Consider the following 20939-nt stretch of genomic DNA (forward strand, 5'->3'; position numbering starts at 1 on the left):
GCGTGCCGTAGCAGCAGTTGGTATCAGCCTAAATCAAAGCGAAGGAATAGTGATGGGACATCCTTTAACAGTCATGGTCCCTCACTCAGTCGAGATACTTTTGACACGTTCCCGAACACAGCACATGACCGGTGCTAGGCTTACAAGGTGCGAGTCAATAATTTTGGGTTCACCTAATGTGCAGCTGAAAAGGTGCACTACATTGAATCCAGCAACATTGTTTTCCAGTGAAATTGTCGAAATTGAGAACGCTGAAGACATCGAGCACGACTTTCTTCAGGTGACTGAATTTTGTACAAAACCAAGACCTGACATCAAAGACACCCGATTGGAAGAAAACGATCAAGTTATTTTTGTTGATGGTTCATGTTTAAGAGATGCACTAGGAATATTGAAAGCAGGATATGCTGTATGTACAATAACAGGTGTTTTGGAAGGATCTTGGCTTCAAGGAGTTTACTCTGCACAGGTAGCGGAACTGGTAGCACTTACTAGAGCTTGCCAACTTTCCGCATTAATGAAAGTCACCATTTACACTGACAGTCAGTACGGATTTGGAATAGTGCATGATTTTGGACAGGTGTGGTCACAAAGAGGCTTCATGACCTCTTCAGGATCACCAGTGAAAAATGGTGAAAGAATAAGAGCATTGTTACATGCCATCCAGTTACCAGGAGAAGTAGCAGTTGTAAAATGCAGTGCACATTCAAAATCACAAGACTATGGGGGTGATTCTTAACTTGGCGGGCGGCGGGGGCCGCCCGCCAAAGTACCCCCGCCAGAACACTGCACCGCGGTCGTCAGACCGCTGCAGTGATTCTGGGTTTTCCACTGGGCTGGCGGGCGACCGCCAAAAGGCCGCCCGCCAGCCCAGTGGAAAACAACCTTCCCACGAGGACGCCGGCTCTGAATGGAGCCGGCGGCTTGGGAAGGTGCGACGGGTGCAGTGGCACCCGTCGCGTATTTCAGTGTCTGCAAAGCAGACACTGAAATACAAAGTGGGGCCCTCTTACGGGGGCCCCTGCAGTGCCCATGCCATTGGCATGGGCACTGCAGGGGCCCCCAGGGGCCCCACGACACCCCATACCGCCATCCTGTTCCTGGCGGGAGAACCGCCAGGAACAGGATGGCGGTATGGGGTGTCAGAATCCTCCATGGCGGCGCAACGAGCTGCGCCGCCATGGAGGATTCATTTGGGCAGCGGAAAACCGGCGGGAGACCGCCGGTTTTCCACATCTGACCGCGGCCAAACCGCCGCGGTCAGAATGCCCTGCGGGGCACCGCCAGCCTGTTGGCGGTGCTCCCGCCAACCCTGGCCCCGGCGGTCCATGACCGCCGGGGTCAGAATGACCCCCTATGTTTCTATGGGAAATGGGTATGCAGATCAAGTCGCAAGGTTTTGTGCATTGAACTGTATATTGCTCAGAGACGGATGGGACTTGATAAATGAGCCAGAACTTGAACCGAGTGAAGCTTTTGCTCTAAAGGTTGTAGATACAATCGATGAATTGAAATCCCTACAGAACGATGTTAGTGAAGATGAGAAACTCTCATGGAGTAAATTACAATGCGTAAAGAAACCAGATGATTTGTGGGTTTCAAGTAAAGGGAGATTGGTTCTACCAAACAGTCTTTTGACGCAGTTGGCCAGACTGTATCATGGACAAGCCCATCTTGGAAGGGATGCCATGGTTAGACTATTCAAAATTGATTGGTTTAATCCCAAATTCCGTCAAGTTGCTGAAGCAGTTTGCCATTGTTGCGTCATTTGCCAGCAAATGAACGCAGGGAAGGGAACAGTTGTAAATGTGAGCCGCATTGGAAGAGCGGGAGGTCCATTCAGCAGGATGCAAATGGATTTTATTGAGATGCCTGTGCATGGAGGCTTGAAGTATGTGTTGGTGATTGTGTGTATTTTTAGTCATTGGATCGAAGCATATCCTACACGCAGAAATGACAGTCTCACAGTTGCAAAATTACTCTTGAGGGAACTAATACCACGTTTCGGATTCCCGATCTCCTTAGAATCAGATAGGGGAAGTCACTTCAATAACGAAGTAATAAAATTACTGTGTGCAGCACTGAACATTGAGCCAAAATTGCATTGTAGCTACCGCCCTGAAGCATCAGGACTAGTGGAGCAAATGAATGGCACATTGAAATCGAGGATGGCGAAAATATGTGCATCAACAAACTTGAAATGGCCTGACGCATTGCCCTTGGTGTTAATGTAAATGAGAAACACCCCTGATAGGAAAACTGGACTGTCCCCGCACGAGATTCTCATGGGCAGAGCCATGAGACTTCCCGCAGTTCCTGCAAATGCTCTTTTGAATATTACAGATGATATGGTTTTGGACTACTGCAAAGGTCTAGCTGATGTGGTGCGCTCTTTCTCTCACCAGGTGGAGGCAACCACCTTGCCACCGATCCAAGGTCCAGGACACGCCCTGAAAGCAGTTGACTGGGTTGTGATAAAGAAGCACGTAAGGAATTTGTGTCTGGAACCCCGTTGGAAAGGACCTTTCCAAGTGATTCTGACAACTACCACTGCTGTAAAGTGTGCGGGAGTTCCCAACTGGATTCACGCCAGTCACACGAAAAGGGTGACGTGCCCCACAGAAGAGGAAGTGGAAGCGCTGAAATCGCCAGTGACTGACGAGAAAGTACCAGACACCGAGACAGAACAAGGAGAACCAGGAGGCGAACAAGCAGAAATAGAAGAAGGAGAAATATTTTCGGAAGAAGAAGCAGCAGACTCATTCGAGGAGGTCGGAGGAGAAACATCAGAAAGTGACAAAGATCCTGAAGGTGACGAAGAGCCTGTGACAGGTGAAGAAGCAGGAGAGCCTGATCAGAGGAGGGCATTCCCAGAAGCAGACGATACTGGAAAAGAAAAAGAAAACCTGATTGACCTCCTAGGGGGAGAAGACAAGACAGGACAGAGTGAAACTGTTCAAACTCTTTCAGAACCGGTTGCAGGTCCGTCAGGTGAAAGCAGTGCGAAACAGAGACAAAGCATATCGCCAGTGAAATTAAGAACTAGGGAAATATTAAATGAAAGTGAAGGGCCAAAGTTGAAAGAGAAAAGAAAAGAAGTGTCTGTCACAATAACAACACCAAGTGAAGAGAAAGACCCGGCCAAGGAAGAAAGTACCAGCGAAAGAGAATCAAAAAAGATGCAAAATTGAAAAGGAAAAGGATACCGAGCAGAAGATATACTGGTCCGGAGTGGGCATACATAGCCACTAAAGATTGGTCAGACGAATTCCTATCTCTCAGTCTTGAGAACGAAGAAGCAGAACTTCACTTTGGCACTTGAGAAGTGAAAATTCCATGAACATTACCGAATAAGACATTAATAACCTGATTGACTTTTGAAACGGCTAAGACATTGCTAACTTGATTGACTTTGAAAACGATTTTGAGACAAAGCTGCTAACCGATAAAAGACTAAGCTGCTAAAAGGAACGGTGTGAACATTGAACTCGTTCTGCTTTATATATATCTCCAAATCTGATTTGATAAAGTTTCTTTAGCTTTCTGATTCTATATAGATCATGACAGGCTACACTACACAGGGACATAAAATGAAGTGTTGTAAATATGTGTGTATAGGTCTAATGACTGCATGTGTACTAATCATTGTAGCAATAGTTCTTGGAATGCATTGAAAGAATGAGAGAGAGACGAATGATGCTTCTACTTCTAAACCTATTACTGATCTAACTCCTTTGAAGAAACTCGAACTAGACGAAAGACATTTGCATGATAAGAAGGAACTTTCGTCCAACGTTTTCTATCGCTTGTTGAGTGAGTATGTTGAGACAATGGATGCGAAAGATTGTTATGTATGCACACAAATACCTACCTCAGTAGTGGAAGGGGTGACATATCATAGCATGCCTATTACGTATGGAATTACATGTAGTTTGATAATGACCAGATTTTATGGCCCGGAGTATATTCACTACTTCTATTCCAATCAGGATGTTACATTTGCATATAGCCCCATAATAGAGTATTTGAGTAAGGTAGCAAGAGATTATTTTATAAACTTAATGAGGGGTTTATTTGAGCCATTGTCACCTTTTCACACAGCTCACGCCCACAGAGAAAACCTTACATGCTTGCTTTCACTGATGGAGATAAGCTTCTTAGACCGCACTGACGATAGGAGGAAAGAGGTGAAGGACAAATTAGAAAGGGAATTACACAAGAGGACATCTGTAGATAATTATGCTTTTGCCGCGATAAAGACACAAGGGAAAATAGCTTTAAATACATTACACGTAGGGAGATTCTGTGTACATAGACATAAATCATATTATGACACAGTCTTTGTGGGAACGAGTGAATGTAAACATATGTTTTTGTTTCAACCTAAATGGACGTTCATGCTGAATGGACAAGACCCAGTTATTCCAGGGGTATATTATATTTGTGGACTTAACGCCCATTATCGTCTTCCTAAGGGATGGTATGGGAGATGTTATTTGGGAATAGTGTTCCCAAAGGTTTATCAACTGGACGACTTAAAGAAATTTCCAAAGCTGTCTGAATCACATCATGTTCAGAAAAGGGAGACAGCTTCTGGTGTGGTAGGAGATATATTTGAAGCAATGATTCCTTCAGTGGGAGTCATATTGAATTCAATCAAGATACGAAAGTTGTCTACTATTGTGGATAACATGCTGACAAAATTCTCAGGAGCTATAATCCTGATGGATGCTGAACTTGCTGCAGAAAGAGCTATGACTCTTCAAAATCGGCTTGCCTTAGACATTCTTTTAGCAAAGGATGGCGGCGTTTGCAAAATGCTTGGTACAAGTCACTGTTGTACTTATATTCCGGACAACAGCGGACAAATTAGAAAAATGCTTACAAATTTAACTAACGAAAGTGTAGATTTGAAAGAATTGAAAGAACCAGGAGTATGGGAGAAGGTTGGAAAAGGATTTGCTTCTGTGGGAAATTGGCTCAGCAACATTTGGAACGGATTACTACTGAAAATCGTAAAAGGAATATTAATAGTATTAATTTGTTTATTATGTATTTGGGGAATATGAACAGCTATTAAAATATTGAAAGCAAGAAACAAAAGAAGAAGAGAAGAGAAAATAGAAAATAAAATGGTAGAAATATACAGAGAAAATCAAAGGGAACCAAAAGAAAGAGGGAATTGACTGAAGTGCTGAATTACTAAAACAGAATTTTAATGGAATAAAATTTGTGGGTAGATTTGATGTGATGACATAATTAGTCATCAGAGGAGGGATTGATGACGCAGAAAAAAGAAGGACCAACATATATTCATATATCATGTAACAAAATCGTATAAGGTAGTGTGATTTTAGCAAAGAAAAATAATGTACGTGGGAAATTGTGCCCACGGACTAGTTCGCCATTATTATAAACAAGCCTAATTAATCATGAAGAATTGACAAATGTAGTACTCCGTCATAATTGCAAATGTGTTTTATGATTTTCTTGATTGAAACTGTTTTATTCTTAGCTTAAATTTAGCAGAGACTTTGGCCTAGTCGCCTGGTCTCAAATTCAACTGCATGGTTTTCACTTGCACTAACCAAATATATTATTTCATTTAAAAGATTGTATTTTTCCAGTAGAAATGACTAATACACTTATCTCAAGGTTTCGTGCTAGGATGGTTGCATCCCTTTTGATGCAAGGTCAGTTTCTGCAGGTGCGGACAATGAAAGTACAAATATCGAAATATTTGGCAAACCTTGTTGCAACTTGTGTTCCAAGGCTCCAAAGACAATGTATGCATAAATGAGTACTAGGAGAAAGACACTATTCATTGGTCAAATTTAAGCCACCCTATGAACCCTCCAATGGAAGACCCTGCAGAATTTGGAATGTTTCTTACTTAAACCCACCGGACAAAGAGAAGTCAGACATTTTTCCTTGATGCCATCTTTAAAGCCAAATGCCAAACGTCATCTTGGACGACATCTTGATGCCCTTTTCTTTATTCCAGAGAAAGAGACTTTAAGAATTCTCACCCTAGAGACTTTAACTTTAATTTGCCCCGTCTTGCCCATGCAGTAACTTTGCCCCTTTCTCCTTGCTGCTGCAAGGAAACTTGTCCTTAACTTTGCCCCTTTCAAATTTGTCACATGCTGATCGAACAGGTACCTGAAGGACGAGGACTTTCTTGAATGCTGATTGTATTTGGTAAATATGAAAGGATAATTGTATTATGCATTGTGGTTTTCCTTTTTAGGTACCAACTGCTATTTTGATAGGGCCCAAGCTAGAAGTTTTCTAAATTTGTGTTGACTAAATTCGTTTTGCATGAAGCCCCACATGCCAATGCTAATTAGAGGTTAGTCGAGGTATTCACTTGACGCACCATGTTGAATTGAAATCTTGTTATGCTAACCGATGTATGAAATTAGTCAAATTCAGTTGCTTATATTAGTGATTTGTATTGCTATAACTGAATGCATTATAAATCAGATTTTGCGTAGATTGCGTTTCTTCCTCCGCTATGGACAGCTACTAATGTTCGTGTACATATACCACTTGGTTTTGAGACTTATATACATTGTGCTAGCTCTGTTAATATAGGGAAATAAATTCACTAACTTTTAATAAACTGGTGTGGTTATTCATGACTGAAAGGTCATGGTGCGTCAAAATACCAACTGTTATTGATTCCTAATGTGTTATTTAGATCTATTAATTGAGTATTGGCTATTAATTACAATAGTCATTGATTATTGATTTGAGAGATCCGACTATTCTAGGATGAGGAGAGCCCAACTCGGCTAAAAGGTTCACCGACCTCCAACGTGTCCAGGTACAGGTAATTTATAAGGGCTGGACGCGCTATCACTCTCCGTAAGGAATCCAGTGTTTCTTGTTCCATGCCTTAGCTTGCAAAACATGTATACGGCGTGTCCCTGATTTGCAAATGGTGGGCACATTTTTAGCTATGATTCGCTAATGCAGGGCACTTTTATTTTGGTGCCCAGGGCTATTTTCTGTTTCAGTCCGATCCTGCACGAGTGTTCTATGAAGTGGGATGAAGTAGAGATTCATTCTATCACCCTGGTTGGTGGACTCATGGGTTCAATTTCACGGACCATCGCCATAAATATAAAAACATCATCATTACTATTATTTATTGAAGTAAAATATTCAGTAGTATAGTATTATTTTATTCAAAATGACAATAATATGAAAACTACTACTAATAATAGCATGTATGTTTCTATGTCATTACAAGACTATTTTTTAAGAAAAACAATGAACTGAACATATCTCGCTGTCTACCTCGTTATAATGAAAGACTGATAAGCACCACGATAATATAAATTTCTGATTCGCAATTTGCACATGAAGATCAATGAGGTGACTCACAAATGGATTTCTGAGCACAGGGTGCCGAAGTACTAGCGAAGTACTCTTTTGCGTGATCTTACATATCTTTGAGAGTCAGTCTGAAACAGCCAACTCTCTATTAGTTAGTGTGCACAGAGGGCAAAGTCTTTTCTATTTGGAGTGATTGTATATGAATAGTCTGTGAATATTCACATTTTATTTTCATTTGAGATATTTTGGGGGCAATTCACTAAGGTTTATAAGAGTATTTAAAAATGTACTACAGAAGTACTTCCTTACATAAGCCAAAACATCTTTGTAATTGTCTATCTATATTTTGAAAAGTATCCCTCTTTTTGTCTCTCAAGGAGAGGTATGATCGTCTTTTCGTCCATATTGTTAATGATCAAGGGATTGCCCTAAGTGATGCAATGTTGTTTAATTAATACCTGCTTTGTAGTAAACGCTGCCTTTGTATCCATTTGCACTACCGTTATTGCAAATATGCGCAGAATTTTAAAACGAAGAATTCTGTTAGTTCCATATAGGCCCCGCTGTGCACAGTAAGGGGTATCATAGCAAGAGGATCTCAGCTTTTAATTATTCAGTTCTTAAAGTTCTTAACACTATATTAAAAATAAAACATTCAACTGGCATTATTCTATGATTAATTCAAGAGATATGCATAGATTTGTGTAATGTGCTTTATAAATACGCTCTGCGGGGAAATAATACCTTTCGCCTGTGACTTGCATGAAAGCTCCTTGTGTGAAGCATTTGAAAATTAATCTTAGACAGCTGGAGAGGAGAATGAAGCTTGTCATGAAAACGTCTTGCCATTCTGTGTTTGATGCTTTCCTACATTGTTAACTCTGGTATCTGTTCCTCGCTGCAATACAAATAAATGCCTGCCGGTTGATTGACTTTTGTATTCTAGATTGAAATATATAATATTTTACCATCTATAAGTTTGAATATTATTATAGTTTTCAAATTGCGACTGCATTCTACATTTTTATGCAGAAAAAATTCTACAACGGACAAACCTTTAAAATGCCCAAAAGGTCTTCTAGTGCCTACTAAGTACATACATACCCTGAAAGTGCACAGAAATAGAGAGTCTGGATAGATGATTAATATCTCAATATGAATGAATCATGTGCCTTGTCAGTGGACACATCAAATGAGGAGTCAAGTCCTAAGTGAGTATTTTAAACATAAAACATGCAAACCATGTTAAAAATATCCTGGCCCAGGCGATATTTCAGTTACGCTGGTGTAATTCACCCAATATAAACAATTTTGCATTACAGTCGTTGCGTAAAATTCCTGTAATTTCGTCATTTATCCGCATTACACAATTACACAAATTTGAGACAAAATTATAGTGTGGGTGAACATATAACGAGAACGTGAGCATGTGTGGTTCACAGCACTTGTTGTTTTGGAGCTATGATTTAGCTTTAAATGTATTCTCGTTTCCAAAATGGATTACAGAATGCATTAAACTCCAAGATATAGCACTAAGGGGCATATTTATACTCTGTTTGCGCCGGAATTGCGTCTGTATTTTTTACGCAAATCCGACGCAAAGCTAACTCCATATTTATACTTTGGCGTTAGACCCGTCTAGCGCCAAAGATCTTGGAGTTTGCATCATTTTTTAGCGTGGACACCTACCTTGCGTTAATGATATGCAAGGTAGGCGTTCCCGTCTAAAAAATTACTCCAAGGCATGTGCGCCTTATTTAAACTCCCGTGCAAAAATGACGCACGGGAGTGGGCGGGTCAAAAAAAATGACGTCCAGCTGCTTTTGCGTCATTTTTTAACGCCTGGTCAGGGCAGGCGTTAAGGGACCTGTGGGCTCGGAAGGAGCCCAGAGGTGCCCTCCCATGCCCCCAGGGACACCCCCTGCCATCCTTGCCCACCCCAGGAGGACGCTCAAGGATGGAGGGTCCCATCCCAGGGAACTTAAGGTAAGTTCAGGTAAGTAATTATTTTTTTTTTTTTTGTGGCATAGGGGGGCCTGATTTGTGCCCCCCTACATGCCTCTATGCCAAATGACCATGCCCAGGGGACATAAGTCCCCTGGGCATGGCCATTGGGCAAGGGGGCATGACTCCTGTCTGTGCTAAGACAGGAGTCATTTCAATGGGGGTTGGGAGTCAAAAGAAATGGCGCAAATCGGGTTGAGGCCAATATTTTGCCTCAGACCTGACTTGCCCCATTTTTTGACGCCCAAGCTCCGTTTTCCCCTACGCCGGCGCTGCCTGGTGTGGGTCATTTTTTTTTACGCACACCGGTCAGCTGCGCCGGCTAACGTCATTCCATAAATAAGGCGCCCGCATGGCGCTTTGGAATGGCGTTAGCCGGCGTTAAATTTTTTGACGCACAACTGCGTTGGCGCAGTTGTGCGTCAAAAAGTATAAATATGGCCCTAAATGTCAGATTTGCATCTCGCATATTTACACATAATTTCGTGTTATTTCCTGAAATTTCACATTACAAGGCAATAGCAAATTATGCGAATTTCACACACACTGCATGCTGATTCGGAAAACTCACACTAAATTGCACTGACATCAAGCCATATGTACGATATCTACCTAAGGGACATGCAAAATCGCATGTTCTGAAAAAAGTTAGGGATTCCTTACATGTATAGGGGAGCATAACGAATATTATACCATGATTAATTTTCACTCTGTTAGAAGGAAGAGGAGCTGGTAACAGACACTCACTGGTGGGCCAGCAGGCATACTGAGCTTGAGACTTCTAGGAATACTATTTTACCACAATGGACACAAATACAAGGTTAACCAATACACTCTTGCACCGTCTGGTATCCTCAGAAGGCTTTGCACTCTAGAAGGATACACCAGAAAAAGTCCCCAAAACAAGGGCTTCAGGCCTGACGGTCGGACCAGTCCAGACATATTGAGCCAAGTAGAGGACTAAACAAGTGTGCTAGAGGTTAGATGACTGGGTACATGGATCAGGCAATCCCTCTACTGCAGTCAATCACTGTGAGGATGCACCTGGCACCAAAGGTGATTGTCAAACACTCCATGCTAGGGTTGCAGGACAGAAGAGCTCCCTGCCCCCTTTATGAAGGTCCACAAAACAGGCATCCAAGAGTCTCCCACAGACACTGGGTCATGATCCCAAACTCAAAATGCAAGAGAAGGGGGAAGTGACCCTTGTCCTTTGTGCACACTTTGGTAGGTGTTTCAGCACTGTAGGTAGCGTGTTAACAATTGCCTTGGGAAGACCAACTACAACCTTGAGGGCACCCTCCCCTCATACAAGGCTGACCATCCCTGCTACTGAGTAGACATTAGTATAAAGGAAGGGGGAGAGAAACCTGAAAACAGAGGGCCATATTTATACTTTTTTAGCGCTGCGATTGCGCCGCTTTTCGACGCAAAAGCGGCGCTAAAAAAGTACAAATATGGGCTAGAATATCAAAAGCCAGATCCCAGAAAATGACCGATAATGGTTAAAAGTTTGCAGGTTGTCATTATGCCCTCATGACACATACACGTGATCTAACAAAGGATAACAGGAATGTGAGAGAACCAATCAGAGATGGGATTTGGCTGAACTCAGGGTAAATTGTATGGGGATAGCATAGGCAGAGGAAGGATCAACCTTACCTTTTGCACTCCCTTACTGCTTGAAGACCTCTAATTGCAGAGGAACCCTGGAACAGATTCCCACTTGTTGCAGAGTCAGATAAGCAACACCGCAAAAGTTAGCACTACGCCGTTATTTTATAGGAAAGCTATGCCCTCTGAAAGCTGTAGTTCAATAACCAGTGCTGAGGTGGTGCACGTAAAGAATTATTAACATGCCTACAAAGGTACAGGATTTTTGAATGAGGTACAATATTACCCCCAACGCCCCAAAAAAACCTCTAATTCTACATGCAGTCATCAGCGAGCACAAAACCACGGAAAATACCTAAAAAAGCCAGCAAAACTTGGCCTGATTCACAAACAATTAGAAAATGGCCCCTTGTAGCCTCACAAACAACATCAGAAAATACTTTTACTCACCAAAGTGCAACTGAAGATATATCTGTGGGCGTGATTATGAGCGAAATAGGAACAGTCAAAGAGGAGGTAATGGCCTTTTCTGAAGAACGGAACAATGAGCTCAACATATTGAAAGGAAAACACTAAAATTTGGAACATTGCTTACAGGCAATGGGAACCAGAATGAAAGACATGGACGAGATAAAGAGTGATATGAGTTATGAAAATATGCCTAGAGGCAAAGCAGTTATCTTATTCTTAGAGAAAAATAAGCAAATGAAAGACAGTCAAGATGAAACAGAAAACGCATTTAGACAAACCATAATAAGTATATTCCCCATAAAGAGAAAGAAGGAAACTGGACAGCAATTATACGTTTTTGTGGAAAATGTCCAACAAACCAAGAAGAGCAGGTCACATTTCAACAGGGCTCATAGAACCGCACGCATTTCTCAGAAGAAACAAATGCACGCTCCTAGAACAATATTCACCCATGCCTAGGACTACCAGGCGAAGAAGAAAGTTATGATTGAAGGATAGAAACTAGGCATGAAACTTTAACGCAAGTACAACACATACAGTGATTATAGTTATGCCAACGTCATTCTGAAGCATAGATCCCATTTTCTCAAAATCAGACATCAGTTTAAAGAAGACAAAATTAAATATGCACTGCCCTTTCAGGTCAGATTCTCACTTTGGATAGATGGAACAATGAAACACTTAGAAAATATCTTCCAGACATCTCTGTAAATTATGTTAATTTACATCAACCAGGAAATGCATTAACTGAAGAATATTTGACGAGATCACTACAAAAGCATCCAGAAACTAGAATTCTGATAAAGATATAATACACAAGATAATGCTAAATTCAATGAATGTCGATAAAACAGGATTCATTGGAAGGAGAATGAAAGGGACTGACAATGTGTGGAGATAGTTTAAGAAGTCTGTGAAGTGGAAAACAATAAGGCAGTTTTGATGGTAGTCAACTTGGTAAAAGCTTTTGACCACATAGAGTGGCCATTCACCATGACAGTCATAAAGAAGCTGATGTTCCCCCTGATTTTCTGAAACTTAATACAAACTGAAGAGCTCAAATTAGGTGTAGCAACAGTGGACAAAGAGGAGGGATATGGATGTCTATTAATATTTGCTGTCATAATATAACTGCAGATGGAGACATTCAGAACTACAGATCAGCGAAGGGTATTATGGTCTCGGATGTGTGCAATCATATCTACATGTGTGAAGATGACATCTTTTTTTACATACCATACCTAAGAGTTAACATTTCGCATTCCACCCTTTTAGATTAGTCTCTGGCCATAATGTAAGTAAAAGATATTGTACACAACTGAGCCCACAAGGAGAGAAGACCTATACCGTCCAGAAAGTGGGAGAGGTACCTGAGTAATACCTCAACCACAAACCTAAATTTTTATATTTGAAACCTGGACCCAAATGCACATATGAAGCAAATTACACCTTGTATGGGACGGCCGTCCATAAGAATCTGAGGATGTGCATGATGTTGCTATTCTCTCTGAAAGAATAAACATAATGAAAATAAATCCAATTCCTAGTCACTTCTATCCATTCTTGGTTCCCAATGGGATGGCAGCAGTCGGAGTCACGGTCAGCCATGGCAGTACTTAGTTCAGTGCCGCCGTGCTGATCACAAGTCTTTTTTCCACCCGCCTTTTCATGGTGGGGTCCTGAACATGAAAAGGCTGATGGAAAGCCAGTGCTGGAGGCAACAGAGGGGGGCCCGCACTGCCCAAGACCTTGTTGTGGTCAGTGCAGGGGCCCCCTGCCTAGCAACCACGGAATGCACACTGTCTGCTATTGCCAGACTGGTCAACCCAGTGAAAACATTGTAATAGGGCCCGGGGGGCGACCGCCAGCTCTGCGGCGATCCACTCCCAATGGGGGTGCAGGCCAGCGGTTGGTCTGTGAGCCTCATAATGAGGCCCTGAAAGTACGCTGACTGCAACAGAAAGTGAAGCCAGCAATGCATCCCTGGTCACTGTGTACAGTGTATGTTGTGAACTGCACCAATACTGTGAGTACAAACAACTCTGTCCCATCTAGGAATCTGCTGTGAGTCCAGCCTGAGAGACTGGTTATGCTACTTAAATGCCATCCAGCAGGCAAAAGCATGGCTTGGCCTCTGACCAAATGCTAGACTAGAATATGGAGAAGAAACTGAAGTGTATTCTTAAGAATGTTTGGGCACGTTGAACACAAGGGGTAAAGACTTTGAACTGAGTTGCAAACCTAATCAGTAGGGTACCTTAATAAAGTCTGTGTCCAAAGTATATTGGGACTATATATATATTAGAAATCAGCTACAGCAGGGAAAGATTACCAGAAGTGGGGTGTAACTCCTTACTGAAGATGAGGACCAGGGTCACAACCCTGTAATTGCAATTTCCATTGAAATGGGTAGTATTTCATTTAGCTGTGAGATTAAAGTACTTCCTTTTAACTAAAAGATAAGCACCAGGCTTACAATGCAATACAATACAGCATTGTATTTGATTGTTGACTTTTGAGTTCCAAGTTTTTGTTTGGCAGCTTGCCCTCCCTACCCTTTGAGTCAAGTGTGGAGGTATTTGGACAAAATATTGATTTAAAAATATCGAGTTGCAGAAATCTCAAGTTTTTAATATTGTTGACAAAAATATTGTTTAATTAAGGTATTTGTTTAAAAAAATGTTTTACTTTTTTTAGTTGTTTAAATAATATTTGAATTGTTTAAAAAAAAAATGTGTTTGGATAATTATTGTCAATGTTTTTAAATATAGGTTACAGGTTTGGTGGTCCGAGGCCTCCATCCTGGCGGTGATGGTCAGACCACCAGCGGTCGAGCAAATAGAAGACTGCCAGCGGTCCGCCACCACCGCTAGCCAGCACAGATGTCTGTGGTCCTTGGAAGCACAAATAGGTCAGCAGAGACCATGTTTCTGCTGGACCTGTTAGGAGGTTGCACACTGCCAATGTGACTGTGGCGTTCTAACCACCACGTAGCAGAAGGCGCTTGCAAACACATCATGGGGAGTGGGATGCCACAGGCAACAGTTACACCTAACATTCTATACACACACACTCACATACTGCAAAACAGACACCCACACAGTCTCAACATGCACACTTCAGCCAGCACACATACACTGCAATGCAATACTACACATGTACGCATGGATACACAACACTGGCTCAGGAACACAGAAGGCAACACAACATTCACACACACAGCAACAACACAACTTCTGCACATATACAAATACATCCCACACACTCACGCCCAACACTAGCCAGGGAATGGCCACACAAAGAACACACATAAACATACATGTGTCATGGCACGCACACAACACCACCATCAAACAACCCTGCTATTGACATACACAACACATACACCCTCGCACAATGGAAGCACAATGCCATGCACAATACACACAGAGACAAAAAGACAAAGGACACAAAGTGTACCACCAGAACAATACCTGCACAGCTGGGATAGGAGCATCAGCACCATATCACGTTGAACAGGGCCACAGACAACATGCACACAGGAATTGATCACAATTGGATATCAGGGACAAGCAATACCAATATCAGCTGTCATGCACAGTCACACAATGGGGAAGGGCAATGCAACAAAGCACACACAACTTACTCCATGGAACATAACCCTACACCAACCAGCTGCGAGGGACACACACCTAAATGGACACATGCGCAACAAAAGCAAAGCAAACTAGGACAATGCAACCCACACCATGTCTGTTCTGACAAAACTCAAGAACACACACACCACATTTAGACAATAGCCATATCAGGGGACAAGTCACACACCATACATGTCCACATCTTACAAAACAAAAAGCAACACATACCACAACAAACACAACACAATACTATGACACCAACACTGCAGCTACACACACATACACATCACACAACAAACACCCTTCCCATGGGGGACAATAGCACTGCACACAAACTCACATACTGCAAAAAACACCACATAGAGCAGCAAGCAGCCCAAACACACACAACTACAGGCACACCACCAATGTCACTTCGGAACAACAGAAAGTTAGGGAAGGAAATGCAGGACAAAAGTGTATCCAATAAACCAACAACAGGTTGGCTTTATTCCAAAACAATGACTCTCAACCAAAGCCCAAGGCCATAGGCCAGGCCAGGCCAAAAGGCACATTGTTTGTCCCTACTTAACTCCTGACTGCCATGTAACCTCAACAAGTAAGGGCATCAAGGGGGCAGGCAGGCACCTCAAGGTTGATGGGGTCACTGGGGAGGGGTGGGCTTCTCCTTGGCAGGGGGAGGGGCATGGGTGCTCGCAGGGGGACAGGGAAGGTCCTGGCGATGAAAGTGATAAAATTTGGGAGGGGATCAATCCTTTTGGGTTTGGCTCAGGGGGAGAACAGGAATAAGGTGAAGCTCACAAAGGAAAACTTTTTTAGTCACACGGGGATGGTCATCAGAAGGGGGCTGAGATTTGGATGTTGAGTTAGTGGTTGTCTGACGTGTAGGTGTGGATGTTTTGGGTGCATGTTTGTGGGAGCTGTGCTTGTCAATTCTGGGTGTCTGTTGGGTGGGGGAATAAGAGCATTTATGTGTTTTGGGCTGAGGTGGAGTGGTGGTGCAGGGGGATGCTGTGGTGTGTGGGTGGGTGTCTTTTGGGGTTGTGACTGCAGGTATGGTGAATATGATGCATGTAGGTGTGTCTGTGGTTGTGGTGTGGTGATTGGCGTTGATGTCTGAGGGTCTGCTGGGATGGTGTAAGCGGGTAGGATGGTTGAGGAGGCTGTGTCAGTGACTGTTGATGTGTTGTCTGTACGTGTGCCAGATGTCATGTGTGTCAATGTTGGGTGTGGGGGCGTGTCAGGGCAAGTCATGACTGTTGCTGTGTGTGCGGGTGGATGTTGTCTGTGTGCATGCCAGTGTGTCTTGTGGTGCTTATGTTTGTGTTCCCTACCCTTGTTTGTTGAGGTGGATGCATGTGAGTCTGTCTGTGTGCTTTGGGTGGGTCAGGGAATGGGGGATTTGGACAGAGAGAAGGAAGGTAGAGGTGGGACGGAAGGCAATGGGTGACTGGCTTCCATCATTGTGGTGGCCAAAGCCTGGAAAGATCTCTGTAGGCCAGCCTTTGCACCGTGAATGCCCTCAGGGAAAGCATTGCTCTGTTGGATTGGGGTTGCCAGTCCCTGGATGGCATTCACAATGGAGGACTCACCCACAGAGCTCAAACTCAGGAGGTCAATACCTTCCTCACTGAGGGCAGCAGAGGTAACAGGGGCTGGGGCTGAGGCAGAGGTGCCTGCGGCAAAGGAGATGCCCACCCTCTTGGGTGAGCGGCCACAGCCAACTTGGTGGGGAGAAATGGGGAGAGCGGTGATAGAACAGGAGGTGGCAGAGAAAAATGGTACTGGAGTGGTCCCCAATGGGTCCACCACCACTTGGGAGTGGCCACTGGAGGAGGAATCTGATGATGATGAAGAATGTTTGGTCTCCCCTGTGGCTCTCATCTCACCCTCTGGGCACTGGGTCCCTCTGTGTTGGTGGTGTCTTGACCATAGATCCCATGGCCAGATGCTTCTCCACTCTGCACGGCCCCGTCTCCTTCACCTCCAGGTGCAGATACTGTAAAAAGAAAGTGAAGTACGGTTATGAAATGGACATGAAAACACTTCAATCACAACTCTGAGAGACACAACATACCATCATGCCAAGTGCCCCCCCTGCTGAAGTGCCAGCTAAGTGGCACATCATGTGCCAATGCAAAACCATGCATGCCATCTAGAATTACAGAGATAACAGAAGAGCAAACCTTGGTCTCAGACAACTACAATAGTATGGATAAAGTCTAGCTACCACACTAACCATACCACAAGTAGGTGACCACTCCACCCCAAACCTGTGCCACATACAGCACACCCCAGTGAACCAGTAGCCAACAACTGTGTGTCATTGTAAGGTACCCAACCAATTACACAGACACAAGCCTTTGCACACATGTACAGTATCAACAGTAACAGATGTTGCTAAGAAAATGCATACAACACTTGTACAAACATGCCGTACCTGGATTAGGAGATATGGAAACATCCATGGACAGATTACAACAATGTACAGTCCTACAATTGACACCTGCCCAAAATGAGTCCAGGAGGTAGTAGCCAGGCCACTCAGACGTGCCCCACATGTGGTGTTGCAAGGAACAACAATGAAGTCAGGTTAAACATCTTGGAGTGATGGGTCCTGAATACACGTAAGAATGCTCCTGTAAGACCCAAGATAGCCCCCACCAATGTCCCACACTCATTTCCATGTTTACTTCTGACTGTATTTTTTGTAGACAGCTGTACCGTGCAGGAAGGAGGGACAAAAGCCTTGCAACCACTAACAGAAGGACACCAAATTGTTGTACATTGAGAAGTTACATCACTATCCACTTATCAGACATGGCAAGTATGGCATCTGTCTGTGGATGAATCATAGAGCCCAAACACATTTAATGCAAACATAACTGCAAGTCAATCCATGATGCATCCCAAAAGCCAGTGCACAATTCCCAATCAACACACAGATGCTTTGCACCTACAGCCAACATTCCACATCAAGGCTACAAATGGGCATGAAGTGGATCCAAACCCTGGCCCTACTTGTCATGTCCATCAAGACTACTGCAGTTACACATGACTAATGACATACTATGAGGCATACATGTATCTGTCTGACAACATATGATGATGACACAGTCTTGTCTGGTGCATCACAGTAAATGAGCAACCATTGCAGATGTACCTTTATGACAACAGGATCCCAGGGACATATATGTTAGAGATTCCAGACATAATCCCATCTGCATGGCTAGCACATGCCTCCATGTAATGCATAGTCATGTATGCTAGTGGCAATGGAGCACATGCAGACATGTAGGCAACTGGAATGTTGGCTACACTTTTGACACATCACCCATGACAATGCACATTCCCCACTTACCAAGGGAAAGTAGTATGTTACAGCTGCCAAGATTTTGCCATATAAGTCATGTCACATTTGTGTTCGACACCCATGCATCAAAGTCTGTTGTGAGGCACAGAACAATGGAGAAAACTAGCCCATGGTTTGTAGATGTCAACCTACACATTTCCCAAGACACATGGCAGTGGACAGTAAGCCCCATCCTACCTGCCTTTGGACTGTGACCTTTAAAAAGAGTGATCTGTTGGTGGAAACTAACACCCAGCAGAGTAGGGAAAGCAGACGATTTGTACACTTAACACAGTCATGTGTGCTCTCTGCTGTGCAATTGGACTGAGGACACCCCAAAGTTTAGTCCCAGGTCCCAGCTCAAAAAGGATAAGTACTCCAGTTGGAAACACATGGTCTGTCTACACCAATGTGATCCCAGATGATCTGTGTCACACAGCACATCCCACCTTGTAAGGGGTAGCAGTCTGTCCCTTGCTCAATCCCCTAGCAAAGGGCCAGGCATGGCATGAATTTGACTTGTACTCACCCCCTTGTCACTGCTGTCCTGCCCTCAAGTGACCATCCAACTCCAGGTTTGCCACCGCCAAAATGCGGGCCATTAGGGGTGTCATGGTTCCGACGGGCACCCCGTCCTTGTTAGGAGGACAGCCCCAGCTGGGCCTCTACAGTCTTCTGGGCCCAGAATCTCAGGTCCTCCCACCTCTTCTGACAGTGGGCGCTCCGCCGGTTGTGGACCCCCAGGGTCCTCACCTTCTTGGCGATGGTTCACCATATCCCCTTCTTCTGATGGGGGTTGACCTGCATGGATGCGAATGACAAGACAACCTATTATGTCCATAAGTCCAATAGAAAGTAGCTGAGTCTCATACATGTCAGTGCACCAAGCTAATAACATCCTGTCTTGACCACCCTGTCCACATGTGGCACATAACAGTCATTGGACACAGGGACATGAATAAAAACACTCCCAAATAAGGTGCCCTAGACACCCCCCAGCTCAGGCCCTGCACTGACCAAGCAGGCCAACTGTGACATTTGTGGGACATGAGCTAGCCACACAATATTGACCAGGAACACAATGGAACACATCACACAAAGTGGCAAGTGACATGTAAACCACCCAGCAAAGAACGTACACAAACATCCACTACCTATGAATTTCACCCGCTGCATAAAGTCTTTACAAGTCACAGCCAGCCTAAAGACTGACCTATTGCACTTAGACCACCATGAAGGGAGTGGCACGTTGAGCACACAAAGAGTCAAGCCTGTCCCTGTCTGAACATTTGCAGATACTGATGCTGACATCTGCTACTTCTGGGGATGGGGGTCTGTGTATCACATCAACATAACAATACACACTTCAACATGTGTGTCCACAAAACCTAGAATAACTTAAGAGAAACCTGGCCACACATTCCACATGTCCACCTTTATGTCCAAACCAAGTCCGATATCATGGCAAATCAGTTAACAACACACTGTTTGCAGATGTGCAGTGTCCAAAGTGCAAGGAAGAGGGCACAGGACACATGAGTGCTGGATGAAAGATACAACAGGTATGTGGGATCAAGGGAGCGGTCAAGGCTATGTGACACACATTGTCAGAGCTGAAAAGAATACTCATTCATAGATCACCAGCCTGCCCCCAGTGCAACTTCCATATTAATCCGTGGACAGAGGCTCAGTAAGCTGCGTTTTGGCAGTAAGTCATGATTTAGCAAAATCACATGCTGTGCAGGGGTACAGACTGTGAGCACAGTGCCACACATGCATTGCATAAAGGAATCAATACCTGACCAGAGTTTGACCTTTGCTGTGAGTAACAATAGACAGGCCCCTCTCTCTGCATGCTGAGCAGACAGACCTACACAAAACACTATAGCTGACAAATCACATGCATCACAGTTCATCTTGTAGCCCGCAGCCAACTACCATTGGGTGTCTAGGTGCAGAGCTGAGGGGCATTATGAGTCATTATCTGGCAGCAGATAAACAGTCCAACAAGGCCATATGTGGCCAAATATCACTATGCAAACACAGAAAGAGCTCAAATATTGATCAACCTACAAATACAACATGCATTCACACCTCCTGCTGTCATGCAATAATATGTGACTACATATGAAAAACATTTTATGGCATGAGTTCTCTGGGGATGGCTGTCATGACACCTCACCTAGTCATGTGCATCCAACACAATATGGGTCAGGGAACACCCAATACACACTCACCACATTGTCTCAGGACTCCAAATCTGTCACTTGACATAAATACATGCACGTGGACTCAACAATTATTGCACACTGTCAGTCCCTAAAGGGCATTGAAGACACAATCTGACAAACTGGGCCTAATCCTAGACTGACTAAAGCTATAATGAGTAGCGGTACAGAGAATATTTTGCACATGGGCCACTTACCTACTCCTCTGGTGCCCCATAGAGCTGTCCATACAGGGGTAAGACCTCATCCATCAGCTTCTCAAGTTCCTCTGGTGAGAAGGCAGGGGCC

The sequence above is a fragment of the Pleurodeles waltl genome, chromosome 9, assembly GCF_031143425.1.
Source record: "Pleurodeles waltl isolate 20211129_DDA chromosome 9, aPleWal1.hap1.20221129, whole genome shotgun sequence".
Taxonomy (NCBI): Eukaryota; Metazoa; Chordata; class Amphibia; order Caudata; family Salamandridae; genus Pleurodeles; species Pleurodeles waltl.